Source organism: Haliotis asinina, chromosome 5 (assembly GCF_037392515.1).
Source record: "Haliotis asinina isolate JCU_RB_2024 chromosome 5, JCU_Hal_asi_v2, whole genome shotgun sequence".
Lineage (NCBI taxonomy): Eukaryota > Metazoa > Mollusca > Gastropoda > Lepetellida > Haliotidae > Haliotis > Haliotis asinina.
Window position 1 is genome coordinate 11,660,939 of NC_090284.1, and position 15,323 is coordinate 11,676,261.

Here is a 15,323-nt window from a genome sequence, read left to right on the forward strand (position 1 = left end):
GTTTCCTTCAATGTGATCTTCAACAACACAAAATGATCATGTTTAATGATACAGTTTCTGAAAAAATGTTTGGAATCTGTCAATTTTAAATGAATGATTTGTCAGTTTAGTGAGCATGATGTTACGCCGCTTTAGCAATAATCACAATGTCGCAATGAACCCAATGGAGAATCAAACCCATGTGGTTGGCATGTGGACCGGCTTTCCCCACTGGGCTACTAAACTGGCCCTTATACTGTTGAACGTAATGTTATTCCTATCAGGGTGTTTGGGCACAACACCTGCATCATGTCTTCTCAGGGATATCCCAGTACGACACAGCGTACGTAACGTAATCCCATTGTACATATTATAGTCATCGGGTTGCGAAACAATCCTAATGTATTAATAATTATGGTGTACTTTCTTCTTTCTCGTGTTTTAACTTAATTTACTTCCACATACATACATACATACATACATACATACATACATACATACATACATACATACATACATACATACATACATACATACATACATACATACATAAGTGTATCAAAAGTTGATAGTAGTTGTTCTCGTTGCGTTTAGCGTCAGCTAGATAAAAGAAGGAAGTGTATTGACAGAGCATCCATGATAAACTACAGCTTCGTGACCATGAATGCTAGCGCTTTAAGTCCGTGGTAGACCAGGCAGGCGCACACAGGTGCATGCACTTCACTGCATGTGCGCAATAATCTTGAATGCCGCAATAAAACACTGCACTTCACTTAAACCGAAGTGGGTAATGTCAGCGATCAACGTCAGAATAGTCTTTCTGCTTCATCACTGATCGTTGTTGTGCCTGACGTATTGCGGTTAAAGTCACTTACCCTCTGTATTGTAGGAACACTTGGCGTTAATAAGCAAACGTTTCTTACCACATATACATGAGCCCTGTGCGTTGATACTGAGTAAATTTCAGCAATATTCCATCAGACTACTGCACGACTGGATAATCAATATAACCCTGCGGTTGATAGCATGACTATCGAATCTTTCCATCGAGGAACTAGGACACTAGTGTATGAGTGAATGAGTTTAGTTTTACACCGCAGTTAACAATATTCCAGCACTATCGCTGCTGTGGCCACCAGAAATGGGCTTCACGCATTGTATCTGTGTGGGGTTCGATCCCGGATCTTCGGCGTGTAGACCGAATGCTTTAATCATTAGGCTATCCCACCCTAGCGGACAAACTGATACAAGCTATGAAACACAAAGCGTTTTAGTGACACCTTGTGTGTGTGTGTGTGTGTGTGTGTGTGTGTGTGTGTGTGTGTGAGAGAGAGAGAGTTTAGTTTTACGCCGCATTCAGCAATATTCCAGGAACATGGCGGTGGTCTGTAAACAATCGAGTCTGGGCCAGACAATCCAGTGATCAACAACATGAGCATCGATCTGCGCAATTGGGAACCGATGACATGTGTCAACCAAGTCATCGAGCCTGACCACCCGATCCCGTTAGTCGCCTCTCACGAAAAGCGTAGTCGCCTTTTATGGCAAGCATGGTTTGCTGAAGGTCTATTCTACCTCGGGACCTTCACGGGTCAATTACCGTTTTAAGATACTAGCTTTAATATGCTAAATAAATCTAATACAATATTTTTGATACCCTTTTAATAGTCTCTTCCATCTGGGGCGTTCTTTGAGTACAGGTTCTGTCCGTGTAAATTTGGTGTAATATCACCACGCGATGTATTTTGACTTGAAAGGCAATCTTAGGAGAATAAAAAGTTTTCATCGGATCTGTTGTATAGTTTAAAAGTTTCTTTGCTATTGCGACGTTACCGTTCGTGAGGCTCAAAGTGTTATAATAGTGTGTATTCTACATTCAGAATTTGGCAGAAGGTTGTAACTCTGTCAACCTGAAATTTTATTTATCCGATTGTTACGCTAGACTGGAAACAGGACGGGTTCTAATCAGAACAAAGTATCGACATTCTATCCCAGCATACCAGGAAATGTACGTCATTATTGTATATCTAATTTCATCAAGCATCAAATAATACCGAGTGCCCTCGCTCATCAAAAGGTCTGTATTTATCAATAATAATCAGTCTGTGGCTAATTAACGAGGACTATCGGAACAACTATAATCTCGTTAATCACATGGGGACAAAACCCGTGTTCCCCAAGCCTATTTCGGACAGTGCAATGCATTACACTGGCTTAGGCATATTCAATGTTGTTTTCACCACTAATACTGACGCACTAATTCATGATCCTATCGAGTGATGATTTTATCTGTTTAGGTTGATTTTATAAAGCCTTTTTCATTATCGCCTACCCTATCTAACTGTCTGGCTAAAACGCCACCTAATTAATCCAAAGGGATTCCATCATTGATCCCAACGCTGGGAATTTTTATCTTGAAATCATACACTGTCAGTAGCATGATCGTGATGAAGACGGATGGCGGGCGGAACAATGTCGAGCATTAGTCTCCAAAGGGGGGTAACTCTTCCTCAAATCAAAGGTCAAGACCAGTATTACGGAAACTTCGATGCAGTAACTGTTAGATCTTGATAATGAATTACAAGTTGGCAGAACGAGTGATTTTCGGGCTTAATTCACGCTAGTCTTTCCTCCAAGGGCTCACGCAAGGTCAGAGATGAACGATCGCCATCTTGTATTCCATCGACACTGTCCTCAGTCGCTAATGATCTTGCCCAGATCACATAGCAAACGACACACAATGCAAAATAAGGCATGTGCTCATCTATCAGATTCCAGATCCATGTAATTTTACGCTATTTATTCAAGAAGAATTGTCTTTAGGGCGATTCCATTGGGCATGGTAAAGGTTGGGTAAATTACTTTACTTTCTCATGCAAGTCAGTGGTTTTTTTTATTTTAAAACATCAAAACGAAAAATCCACGATCTCCTTGGACATTCACGCGAAGGAACGCATTATGGGTTGCAGAAAATGGTTTTTAAGAGTTTCTTTGAAGTGCGACCAGACCCCTCCATTCCGTCAGAGGCACAGCTTGATTACATGGCCTCCTAGTGTATTTTGTACCCGAGTTATTATGCGTCTGATGGTGCGCAAACAGATGGGACGGCGATTAACACACTTAGACAGGACAAAGAGAGACAACTGTCTCCAAATTCAATCACTGTCCTGGAAATAGCACCTTTTATAATGAGCTGTTTTACATTATCAATATTTCAAATTTACATTGTTTAATAAAGTGATACCGCATTCCGCATTATTTAATTTAGATGAGAAATCAAGATCATTCTGCATACAAAATCAGCGGTGTTACAAGCTTCCTGCGTGGGCTAACTAAAAAATGCTTTTAGATATTCTTGTGCCCGTTTAAAGCGATTAACTGAACATTAAACTAATCGATATCTGCATAATGACTTAAAAACTAACATCAAAGCCTTTAAAAACATGTCTTCTTGCCACACAACAAAAATCACATAAAATATTTATACTGTAGTTGTATTCATACATCCAAACACCAGTAAAATCCGTTTTCGTGTTAATTTTAAAACATGAATGTTTACTGAGTTGTAATTTTCCCCCGTTGTAATTACATTACTCACGACGCAAAAAATAAATTGTTTAAGCAACTGAGAGTATTCCGAACACTTTATCAGCAAGTCCCACGAAAATGATCTCTAACGATATTCTACCATTGGCATTAATCTCCTGGGGTGACTTATCCGGACCAGTATCAGCTATATATCAAAATGGTAAACGGATTTGTCAGAGGCCAGGTGGTGACGAAGCCATTTTGACTGTGATCACGTGATCAGATTATCGCTATCCGGGCGAGTGCACGTGCACAGTAACCATAGACACGGACAGCGATAAAACGTGGAACATTGTCACAAAAGCAGTGATCGACAACTAAATTGATTTACGAGCTTTTTCGTGTGTTGAGCACGTTATGCACGTGTAAATGACAAACGTTTAATGAAGTAACGAGGGGTGGTATAGAGCGGATGAGAACTTAATATCAATCACTGTCTCTCGTACTTTGGGTTAACAAGATGTTTATGACGAATTGGCGCAACATCAAATAGAAAAGTGCGACCGGATTGTTTGCCATATCCTTTACGGGACGATATTATTTAAATTATTTCCTTTCATGCATATTAATTTGCATATCTGCAATCAACCAGGATGTGAATGACAGTCAAGTAATTAATGTCAATTGTTTTACATTGACCAGTTTCGACCCCCTTGACTTCTCATTTCAACGAGTATTTTTTTAAGAACACAAAAATTGGGCCGCGAGGACGATCTCAACAAGGCAGACAACCCGACAGACATATTTATTGGCGATACCCAAATAAAATCTTACCGATAAAGAAGAAGTCAAATTCGGTAAACCAATTAAAATAACGGAATTGAAACGTGTGTATATGTTATTGGTTTTCATATTCATCACAATTGTAGTTACTACAGAGAGACGTTAAATACATTTTTATTTCTTTGAACCCAACCCGGTCATCTGTCGTTTTCAAATTTAAGACTCTCAAATCTCGTTGAATTCATTCACCTAACACGCTCGCGTGACCCTAAATGATTCCTTTGTCTTTTTGCTTCATTACGAGGCCAATTTCCCACACTAGAATTGCAATCCCGAAATCAAATCGGTCTGAATCAAACCAATTACATGTTTAACCGTAACCATAGAAATAAGGTATTGCGCGTTACGCCACACTGATGGAAAGGTAATCTAACCGTCGACCAGCCTGTACCCTACAGAAAATGAAAACCATTTTCTCTCAGATAAGACGACTTAATGGTCGTTTAGTCATTGACCTCTACATTGACTTGAAGTCATATAAAGCTCATCAAAAGAGATCTTTGGCTCCAAGGAGACCAGAACTCTTAGGACATATATCTATTTTCTACTTACATGTTGGGTCGAACGATGCATTTGAAAGATTTTGGCGGGGAAGCGATAACGTCACAATCAAATGATCAGAATGGCATGTCATATAACGGGAACACTTTCATTGATTTTCGTTCCGTCTAGCTTTACTCGTCTTGGTCTAAGTATCGGCTCTGAGGTTCTACATAACTACATATATTGGAAGAGAATCCTCACTTTGTAACGTTATTAATCTGATGACACATCCTAGATAGCTTGTCAGCAAAATTGAGTGAGTGAGTTGATTTTTACGTCACCTTTGGAAATGTTTCAAATAAAGCCAGCAATACTGTGAATTGACTTTGTCAGCATCAGAAACTAGATCGATATCGTTTGACCAATGTGATTAAGGAGTCCAAAAGTAGGAATGATTCAAATCGTGAAGATTTTCCTGAATACATTTTGAGGACAAATGACCACAGGGGGTTAGTTTCTATCAATATCTGTCTTTGGGGGTTCGAATCCCATAGTCAAATCCGATCATCGTGTTTGGATTTTCTGGTCGTGTGTTTCACGGAGCGGTAAATTGGTGCGACTCATATCACTTTGGGCTTCCCTGCATCGACACGCCGTGACATACAAGTAACCACCATGGTGACACACTACCAAATGTTTTCCCACAGACTTCCATAGTAACGTCACTTGTTCTGAGAAATAACCAGGGTGTTTCCAGCCATTACAATTGGAAATATGCATAGTATGGCCCTAGAACTGCAGTAAAACTTATATTTGACCAATTCCCTCTCCCACATGCAGGAAGCTGAAACCTGATCCCAGTTCCGCACCAAATGTCACCAGTTTGAAAATATGCTGAAAGAAATAAATAAAGGATCACACGAAATTCAAGCGTTCCTTTAATATTTTGCAATTTTCATGGTCAGTTTTGAGTAGAGCTGTGGTGATGAAACCTGGAAAATGATAAAGGAATTGTTCTGAATTGTTCTTGAATTGTTCTGTGATCCTTTATTTCTTTCTCTCAGTATATCTGTGCACACATTCAGCATAAGTCATCGTGTCACAAGGGCAGCACTATAGATACCTAAACTGTGGTCAGTTTTACAGGATGGGGGTAGATCGTGTCACAAGGGCAGCACTATAGATACCTAAACTGTGGTCAGTTTTACAGGATGGGGGTAGATCGTGTCACAAGGGCAGCACTATAGATACCTAAACTGTGGTCAGTTTTACAGGATGGGGGTAGATCGTGTCACAAGGGCAGCACCATAGATACCTAAACTGTGGTCAGTTTTACAGGATGAGGGTAGATCGTGTCACAAGGGCAGCACTATAGATACCTAAACTGTGGTCAGTTTTACAGGATGGGGGTAGATCGTGTCACAAGGGCAGCACTATAGATACCTAAAATGTGGTCAGTTTTACAGGATGGGGGTAGATCGTGTCACAAGGGCAGCACTATAGATACCTAAACTGTGGTCAGTTTTACAGGATGGGGGTAGATCGTGTCACAAGGGCAGCACTATAGATACCTAAACTGTGGTCAGTTTTACAGGATGGGGGTAGATCGTGTCACAAGGGCAGCACTATAGATACCTAAACTGTGGTCAGTTTTACAGGATGAGGGTAGATCGTGTCACAAGGGCAGCACTATAGATACCTAAACTGTGGTCAGTTTTACAGGATGGGGGTAGATCGTGTCACAAGGGCAGCACTATAGATACCTAAACTGTGGTCAGTTTTACAGGATGGCGGTAGATTTAAAAAAACCAGAGATATCTTAAACAATACCACCCAATCACAGTTGTCACATGCCTTCATCAGAAATGAACATAAGATACTCGCTCATGGAGCAAGTGACTTATTGGAATAATCGGTCTGACAACAGTACGAAAAGGCGCATCTTAGTGATTATTCAACACTGGCAAATGATGAAATCCATGTCACATGACCAGCCAACAGAAACATCTCCATGTTATCAGCAAACACAGCTCTATTTGGCTGTATCTTCCCTATATGCTTGACGAAAACCATCAACAAAGTACATGACTAACGATAGCACAAACGATAAAGTGATCACACCATGGATTGAAGCATGTGCATCGACCGATTCCATTAAAGTCTCAGCCAGTAGTTACCCACATGAGAGTTCACTCGGTATTTTGAATGTTCGAATTACAATACAAACAGAATTAATTACTGGAAATATTGACAACAGTAAAAGTGAGGCTTTCATTCAAATTCCCCAATCATTAAAGCTGTACAAAACCCCAGGATAATTAAAGACGTTTGCTTTATGCTGACAAAGACATCTGCGTTAAATCGTGTCAATTGAAATCAATATTCATCGATCTGTTCTGCAGTGTTTCTGCAGATAATGTTATTCGCATGATTACAGTTTGTCAAACATGATATTGTTAGGAAGCGGAAATTGTAATAAAATGATACTTCTCCATCCTTTGACTCATGTTTTCAATAATGTTTTTTTAATGATACACACCACTATTCTAACACGAACCCCCTCCGTACCGACGTGACGTTGTCGTGAAGGAACAGAAAGACGACTTCCTCAGCCCTTGGCCATGAACAAGCGACATATCAAGAAAATCACATTGGTATCCTCTACTCTTATTTTAGTATGATTAGAAGATAATAATTTGGACATAAAAGTTATAGCAATATGTCATGTGATGTGTTTAAAGGCAAAACCCGATAACACGATCTTGCAAAGAAGCTGAGCAAATGATGAGCTCACAGACATTCATTCAAAAGACGAAACTAAGGTAATCGGATCCTGTCATACACAAGGGATGAAACTCCAAACGATATGCAACTTTAAGGAGAGAAAGGTTACATGTGGCGAAATAGTAGCTTATCATAACAAATGAGGAAAAGTTTTGAGGTGAATGTAGCTTGGAAGCAGAGAGCTTGTACATGTGTATGTAATAGGACAACACAGATGGACAGATAACATGGGAAGCCAGGAATACAGTGGCTCTGATTGGTAATAGGAATGGATAAATGGAATCCGGGTTTACTTCCAGGAACCACAATTTATATGGAACATTGCAAAGCGATAACCGACAAACAAACAAAATTATGATTTAAACACATATTATTGGGTCAGTGGGCAGCTTCTCACCTTTGGGACGATATATAACAACTTTACTCCGCTTTTCAAAAGCATTTGCTCCAGCAGGTGGTGTGGTAGCTTTGTGGTTATAGCGTTCGCTCGTCACGCCGTGGATCCGGGTTCGATTCATTCCCAATGTGGGTTAGATGTCTGAAGTCCACATCCGGTGTCTCCTGCCATGATATTGCCGGGATACCCCTAAAAGCGTCATAAAACGATGATCGTTCACCTTTCTCGGTGAATCAGGCTGATAGTTCACAGCAATCTGCCCTTTGTATAATAGACGAATGGGAAGAAATTAAGATATGCCGAATAACGCCTAATCGTAACCTGGCAACGTGATTCCTTGCTTACAATATCAACTACTGGTTTGCCTTTCCCAGACATGATTAATGGGAAGCTCTCGTCCTGCAGCTGGGATAGTGTGTGGAGTTAAAAACAAATACACTTAACATGTATTTAAAGTGGTTTTGTTTCTTAGCGTTAATTTTCTCTGCTTCGGTATTAAAGAGTGAACCATCTACATACATCAGATTCCGTAGATCTAAATCCAATACGTTGTACCACGTGCACGTTAATTGCATTGACGAATGTATCTATACCGACAACCAAATTGGACATAAATCTAAAAATATCTACATACGTGCGTCTCTGCAAAGCTAATAAGAGGAAAGTAACGTCGTTTGGAGTTTAAAACGCAACAAAATAGAAATTAATGAATAACTACTGTCTGAGTAGATAGTACGTCCCTCGTTATGCTGGTTTAGGGCCGTGTTTGTGGTAAGTGTAGCTATACAGTGACGTCACAGAGGATACTTAAACACATTCAAGACGTTAATCACTCTCTCCAGTCGCTGTACATATCCTTCAGGCTAAAAGGGCATTGTGTCGAGCTGGTGTAATTCAATAAACATAGGCGTGAAAAAGACTGTCGGTAAATACATTTGACATACATTTCGTTTCTTATGTGTGTACCAGGTTTATTCTGATCGACGTGACTCGATCAGTGAGTGAGTGAGTTTAGTTTTAGCAGTATTAAGGCGGTTGACACCAGAAATGGCTTCACACATTGTGCCCATTTGGGGAATCGAACTCGGGTCTTCGGTGTGACGAGCGAATGCTTTAACCACTAGGCTACCCAACAACGTTAACCCCTTTAGTGATGTTTACGCACAATTAAAGGGATCCTATCTCCTTAATTATGTCTTACAACTGAAAGAAAACGGACAAACGACGAAGGTGTGGATATTTATCAACAATGATAGTGTCTTTTTGTGTGTTGATTAAGCGAAGGTACTAATTGCCCTGGACTAACACAAAGTCTATGAAATAGTTCATTACACAATTTCTGTATTGCTTCATTTGATAGATAGACGTGCTTTTGATCAAACTCACTGCAGATACTCCAGACCTATGATAGAACATTTTTCGCCGAAATGTTCCGAAGCAAGATGTTTACAATGAACAAGATACTACAGTTACATGTATTTATGTTATCCTATGTGCTATCTCATGTATGTGTACGTTTAAATGCTTCTTGAAAAATATGATATGACATTTGATAATAGATGTAGCGGACGAGTGCATTTGATAGAAGAATAAACAAGTGCAACCCATCCGGTTATTACATAGTTACATATTTTATGTAAATATATAGACAAGTTAATCAGCCATGCTATGTGTTAACCAATATCGGAAAACATTCTTTCACGTGACGATGGTGACTTATCGTTCCTGATGAACTATAGTAATATGAAATGATCCTTAACTTCTTTTGAGTAGTTTATAAGGGCTCTAGCAAAGAACTTTCACATTGGTATCTCACGACTTTTGACCTTTCTATGTTTCCGTAATGACTTGGTTCTGAACGAAAAGGAAAAGGAAATGAGTGAATATGCACTAATGTGGACGCATTATCAAGAGATAGTACTGCAAGACTAATGACAGTTTCAGCTGGAAGCAAAGGACTTTTTAAATTGTTTGTTGAAGAAGCAATGCTAATTGCCTTTCGTTTTATACAATGTCAACAGCTTTTTATGTGGAATGTTTCTGACAACGTATTTGATACGTTTCTTTTGTCATTTTAAAAGGAGACTGTTTAAAAATAACACCGCACATTTCCTCCGGCACATTTTTCAATCATAAATGGGGTTTGATTCATATGCCCTTTGTGACTTAAGCCAGTACAAACTGTCGCGCCTCGAGGACAGCATCTTGGTCACTAAGGAGATTAATGCCAAACCGACTGGACGTGCACGATTTCGCACGGCCTGAGACAACACAATTGACCATGCGAACCTTAAACACCAGTTCCAGATCACAGAGGGAGAAATTGATGGAAATACGCCCGCCTCAACCGCCTCTGAGTCATTAGCCTGTGAAATAATGAACTCATTTCGAACTGCATTGCATTAATTCAAAGTCTGGGCCGCATATCTCTATTGTTTTTGCGAGGGTATTTTCGTTGTCACGGACTTTGACAGATGTCTGGTGCTGTGGCAGAGGTAGCTGTCACGTGGGAGGCTGATCCTGCACGTGCAGTGGGAGGTCATATGACACTGTTCAAATCTCGCGGTGGATTGAAGTTGTCACGTTCCGAAAACCACACCAAACAGCGACTTCAAGCTGGTATGGTCAACCGTATCATGCCCGACCAAACAACAACATTCCTTCCACCGCCACCTTGCAATACCAGTGTGTGTTTGCCCAGTGTCGTGATCCGCGCGTGCCGCACGAGCGCCACAGGAACCTATTCCACATGCGCGTGCCGACAGTGGGATCCGGTTTGGCGCCAATTCTTTGTTTATTTACATCTCGCCAGGACCAAGGCGGATCACGAGATCTTAAACGTGATGGGCGAGGAGAGAAGATAAAATCACAATTTATATTTTAAATAGAATAAACCCACTAGCAATGCATGGGCTGATTGTAAACATGTCAATGCCGATCTCTGCCGGCGGAATGATTTCATCTGTGGGATCTCGCCATAAACCTCGCGAGATGTTCATGCCCGCGGCCATCTTGAGACCCATGTGGAGGGCATAGTAATCTTTCATGCTAAGTTCCGTCTCCGAACATTTACAATAAGCGTCGGTATCAATGTAAACACATACTCATACAGTAGTAAAAGTGTCATGTTCACTGTTCACTGTATGCCAGAATCGGCGTGTTTGGAACATGTGGAGTCACATCTGATTCCAAGTAGTGATTCCACAGATACTGGGATCTAAACGTTTTCTCGGCATAGTTCTCCTGTTCTCCACATAAAATACATATGAATACATATGAACAATCAGTGAAATTAATTATGTACACCTTTGATTGCGGTTGAATTTCAGTCTCATATTCGCTGAATGATCGAAGGAAATTTCGCTGCAAAAATTCTCTTATTTCACATCTGATACTAAATTAGGAACGCTCACATTACAAACGGCAAAAGGAAAACCAATACAAGTCACGCTTTGAATTAACGAGAAGTCAGCGTGACTGACGGACAAACCAACCGACCACACACCTTCAAAGGCATCTGATATAATGTGAACTTGTGTGTAACGAGTGTCATGACAATTAATTTAGGTCACCTAACTTGGTGTGTTTTACAGTCAGGTCTTGTGTGATAAGGACAACTGTAATTGTTGGGTGGTTTTCATCTCTAACGTCAACAAACTAGTGGGAAAGCCCCAAATCCCTACCTAAAAAAGGGGAAAAAACACAAAAAGAACAAACAAAACCTAACACAAACATAACGAAGCAAAACCCAAATAAACCAACAAATCAAAACAACACAAAACAATAAAAAAAGATAAACTAATGAGAAATAAATGACAGCCTATTTTTTCACTAAATTTAGTTTTGAAATCTTAAGATTCATAGTCTTTATATGAACTTATGCAGATCGAATTACTTTGCATCGGAAGCATTTTTTTTCAATGTTTGGGATGAAGCAAGATCAAGCTGGTCTGGCTTTAATGGGTGTACAACTGTAATGATCCTATATGGCAGGACCTTTCCAGACTGTAATTGAAGGAGCAAAACATGAACTGGCATTTGGGGTACCCCAGGGATCAGTGCTTGGACCAATCCTTTTCATAATGCATACGTCCCCTCTTGGTACAAATGCTAGGCAACACAAGCTAAGTTTCCACCTATATGCTGATGCCACCATCGACTGCATCACTGAAATTCAACGATGATAAGACAGAGCTACTCATCATCAGACCCAAATCCAGAAACCCTTCCATCACAGTACCAGGGCAGGTGATTACTTGATTGTGCCGAGTGCGTGTGAAATCTCGGAGTCCTCTTTGATTCAGAACTGGCCCATGAGAAGCACGTCAACATGGTGTGTAAAACAGCTTACTGCCACGCCAGGAACACTGGTCAAATATTTTGATATGTGAACCAGAGATGTTAAATTCCTTCTTCATGCCTTTGCGCAATCCAGGATATATTATTGCAACATTTTGTTTGAATGCGGAAGCAACATTTTAGCCAATCTTCAGCGAACACAAAACTCAATAGCCAGAGTGATAACCCACAACGAAGTACAAGCATGTAACACCTGTACTGAAGGAACTACAATGGCTACCTATCAGGGATAGGATTAAATTCAAACTCAATTTGTTTGTCCTCAAGGTGCTAAATGACCTTGTTACAGATTACACCTAAGAGCTCATCAGCCAATGAGAACATTACGATCTATGTCCAAACTCTTCATTACTGTCCCTGTCAAACGTGGAGATAGATCATTCTGCAAAGCAGGAGCTGTGTTGTGGAACAAACTTCCAGCTTACTTCCCTGACAATTCCGATATCACAAGCTTTTAATCTGAACTAAACCTTTCTTCTTCAAGAGGCCATATGACAAAGCACCTTTGGACAGTTCTCTGGATGAAGGCGCTATAACATGTCTAACTTATTGTTATAAGAATATACTTTTTTATCCCATCTATGCATCCAGTTTTCCCATCTATGTATCCAGTTTTCCCATCTATGCATGCAGTTCAACAGCGGCAGGAAAAATGAGATGAAAGTGTTCTTTTATTTATTTCCCGAATTTCACCCACACTGCAATACATACCTGGTCAAGAAACCTGGAAAAGAAAAAAGGACCTAATTGCATGTGTTCCTTTATTCGTTTCCATGACAGTCTAATTCTGAGGGAGTGTGCGTGTGTGTAAGTGTGGTTTCTTGATGTAATCCTGAGCCATGACGCCGTCATAGTGCTTGACAGCTGACATATCATTCCAAAGAGGACTTTGACACAGTATACTGACTCTAAGCCAGCCATTTTGTTTTATCCATCAAATGACGAGTACCAGACCTACAACAACTACAACCTCAACGTCTCTTGCTACGGCGCGATCGGAGATAATGTGACCCAAAGTCTCCCCCTCATCTTAATTCCCTGCTTATCATGGTATTCTATGAGTGCTGTTTGGGTTGAAGTGGGTTCTGACGATTCCTGCTCGATGAACAAGCGCGTTGTCGTCTTGAAAAACAAAACATCGACTTACACGCCTTTCAGAGAGCACAATAAACAGTGTCAGTATGTTACGACAGTGCTGTCCGCTAACTTCTTCTTACACAACATGGAGTGTGGTTCTCTCAGTAATTGCGACACCATATAGCAGATCAACATCTGTCATGAGGTCTCAGCCTGACAGTTATTATTGGCGTCGCCCGAGACGGACACGCCTATCTGGGAAAAGCAAAGTGAACCGTTAATCTGAAGATATATCGCGTGGCCAGCAACGATTACCCCCTCGAATCTAGGTTCACCACTGACATTTGATGGCAACATGGCGGTTTTGGAAGGGGTGGCAGAACATATGGCCGTCGAGCATGGTGATGACTTGTATGTAGATGAATATAAGAGAGATAAATCGAGTTTGAAAGTTTCAAAACCAGGAATTTCGACAGGCGACACATGTTGATGATGGAGGGGTTTGGGGATAAAGCGTTACAGACATAAACGTTCCTGCACAGGTGATTTGCAGTCAAAACCTATCTTAGTTCTAATACTTGGAATAAACATTCAGGTTTCTTGATCCCTTACTAATTATTGAGAGTATGTTTGGGGAATCTAAGGTTTGGAAAACGAATGCATTTGAATTTGTGAGGTGGCCATATGCCACCGCTGAGCTCCAGGTAATTTCCTATTAGTAAAGATTCCTGACTTCCAGACTGACCCCAGTCAGACTCTCAGTCCCTTACGGCAAGGGAAATGCCCAAAATGATGCAAGTCTAGATTTCCTCAGCTTCTAAATCATCCAGCTCATTTGGATTCCTCTTCAATTTCAATACAATAATTGGTTTGCTTCTACCAAAATGATATGTATTAAGAGAGTAAGATTTGGTGTAGACTGTTCGTTTCTCTGAAGTTTTTCTGTCACACTGGATAGTTCGACTAGGTGACCTGCTTGACGTCGTGGTGATTCTGATTATACGTATTGGCGGACTGTTCGAGATGATCCATAGTGTGACACACGACTGTAACAGACCTCTGCCCTGCAAGACCGATCGACACCATCTGTACTAAGTCTATCTGATAGTGGTAGAAGACTTAAATTTGATCATTGGCTGTTTGGTTTGTTGTTTTATGGCAATATTCCAGCTATATGGCAGCGATCCAAACCTGATGACTGACAGAACATCCAAAGTCCCAGATTGTCAGAATACCAAAAGCCACTAACTGTGACAGAAATCCTATGCGGTGTGACTGTGGTAGCCTCCTCCTCAAACCTCTTCCTCATTTGCTCCCAAAGTGACCATGAGTGTGCTGTTGAGATGACCCACACCCCTTTTAGATCTACAAAGAGTACATTCCTTCAAAGGGTGTCCCCTCTACCCAGTCTATTCCTTTCTTTGGTAGCGAAGTGATTACAGCGTTCGCTCGTCACGCCGCAAACCCGAGTTCTATTCCACATGTGGGTGCAATGTCATGCTCATTTCTGGTGTCCTCAGATCTGAATATTATTGGAATGTTACCTTAGGGGGCGCAAAACTGTACTCATTCTCTTATATCCCTTCCAAATCCTCCCTAAAGATTTCAAGATCCCAACCCACCGTCTCCATCCCACCCTACCCTATCCGTACTGATCTCAGACAGCAGTCAATATTGCAGCTATAAAGAGGTCATTAGAAAGGCCCCAGTTGGCATCTGCTATCAAAGGCCATACTAAATCGTGCCAGTAATTAATGTCCAAAAAAAGAAATACATCTTTCTCTGTGCGAGTGGAAACACATTCATTAGCTTTACTGATAATGAAATAATGAAATCTGTGGGTAATGAGTCCGACTCGACTGAACGCGCCAGT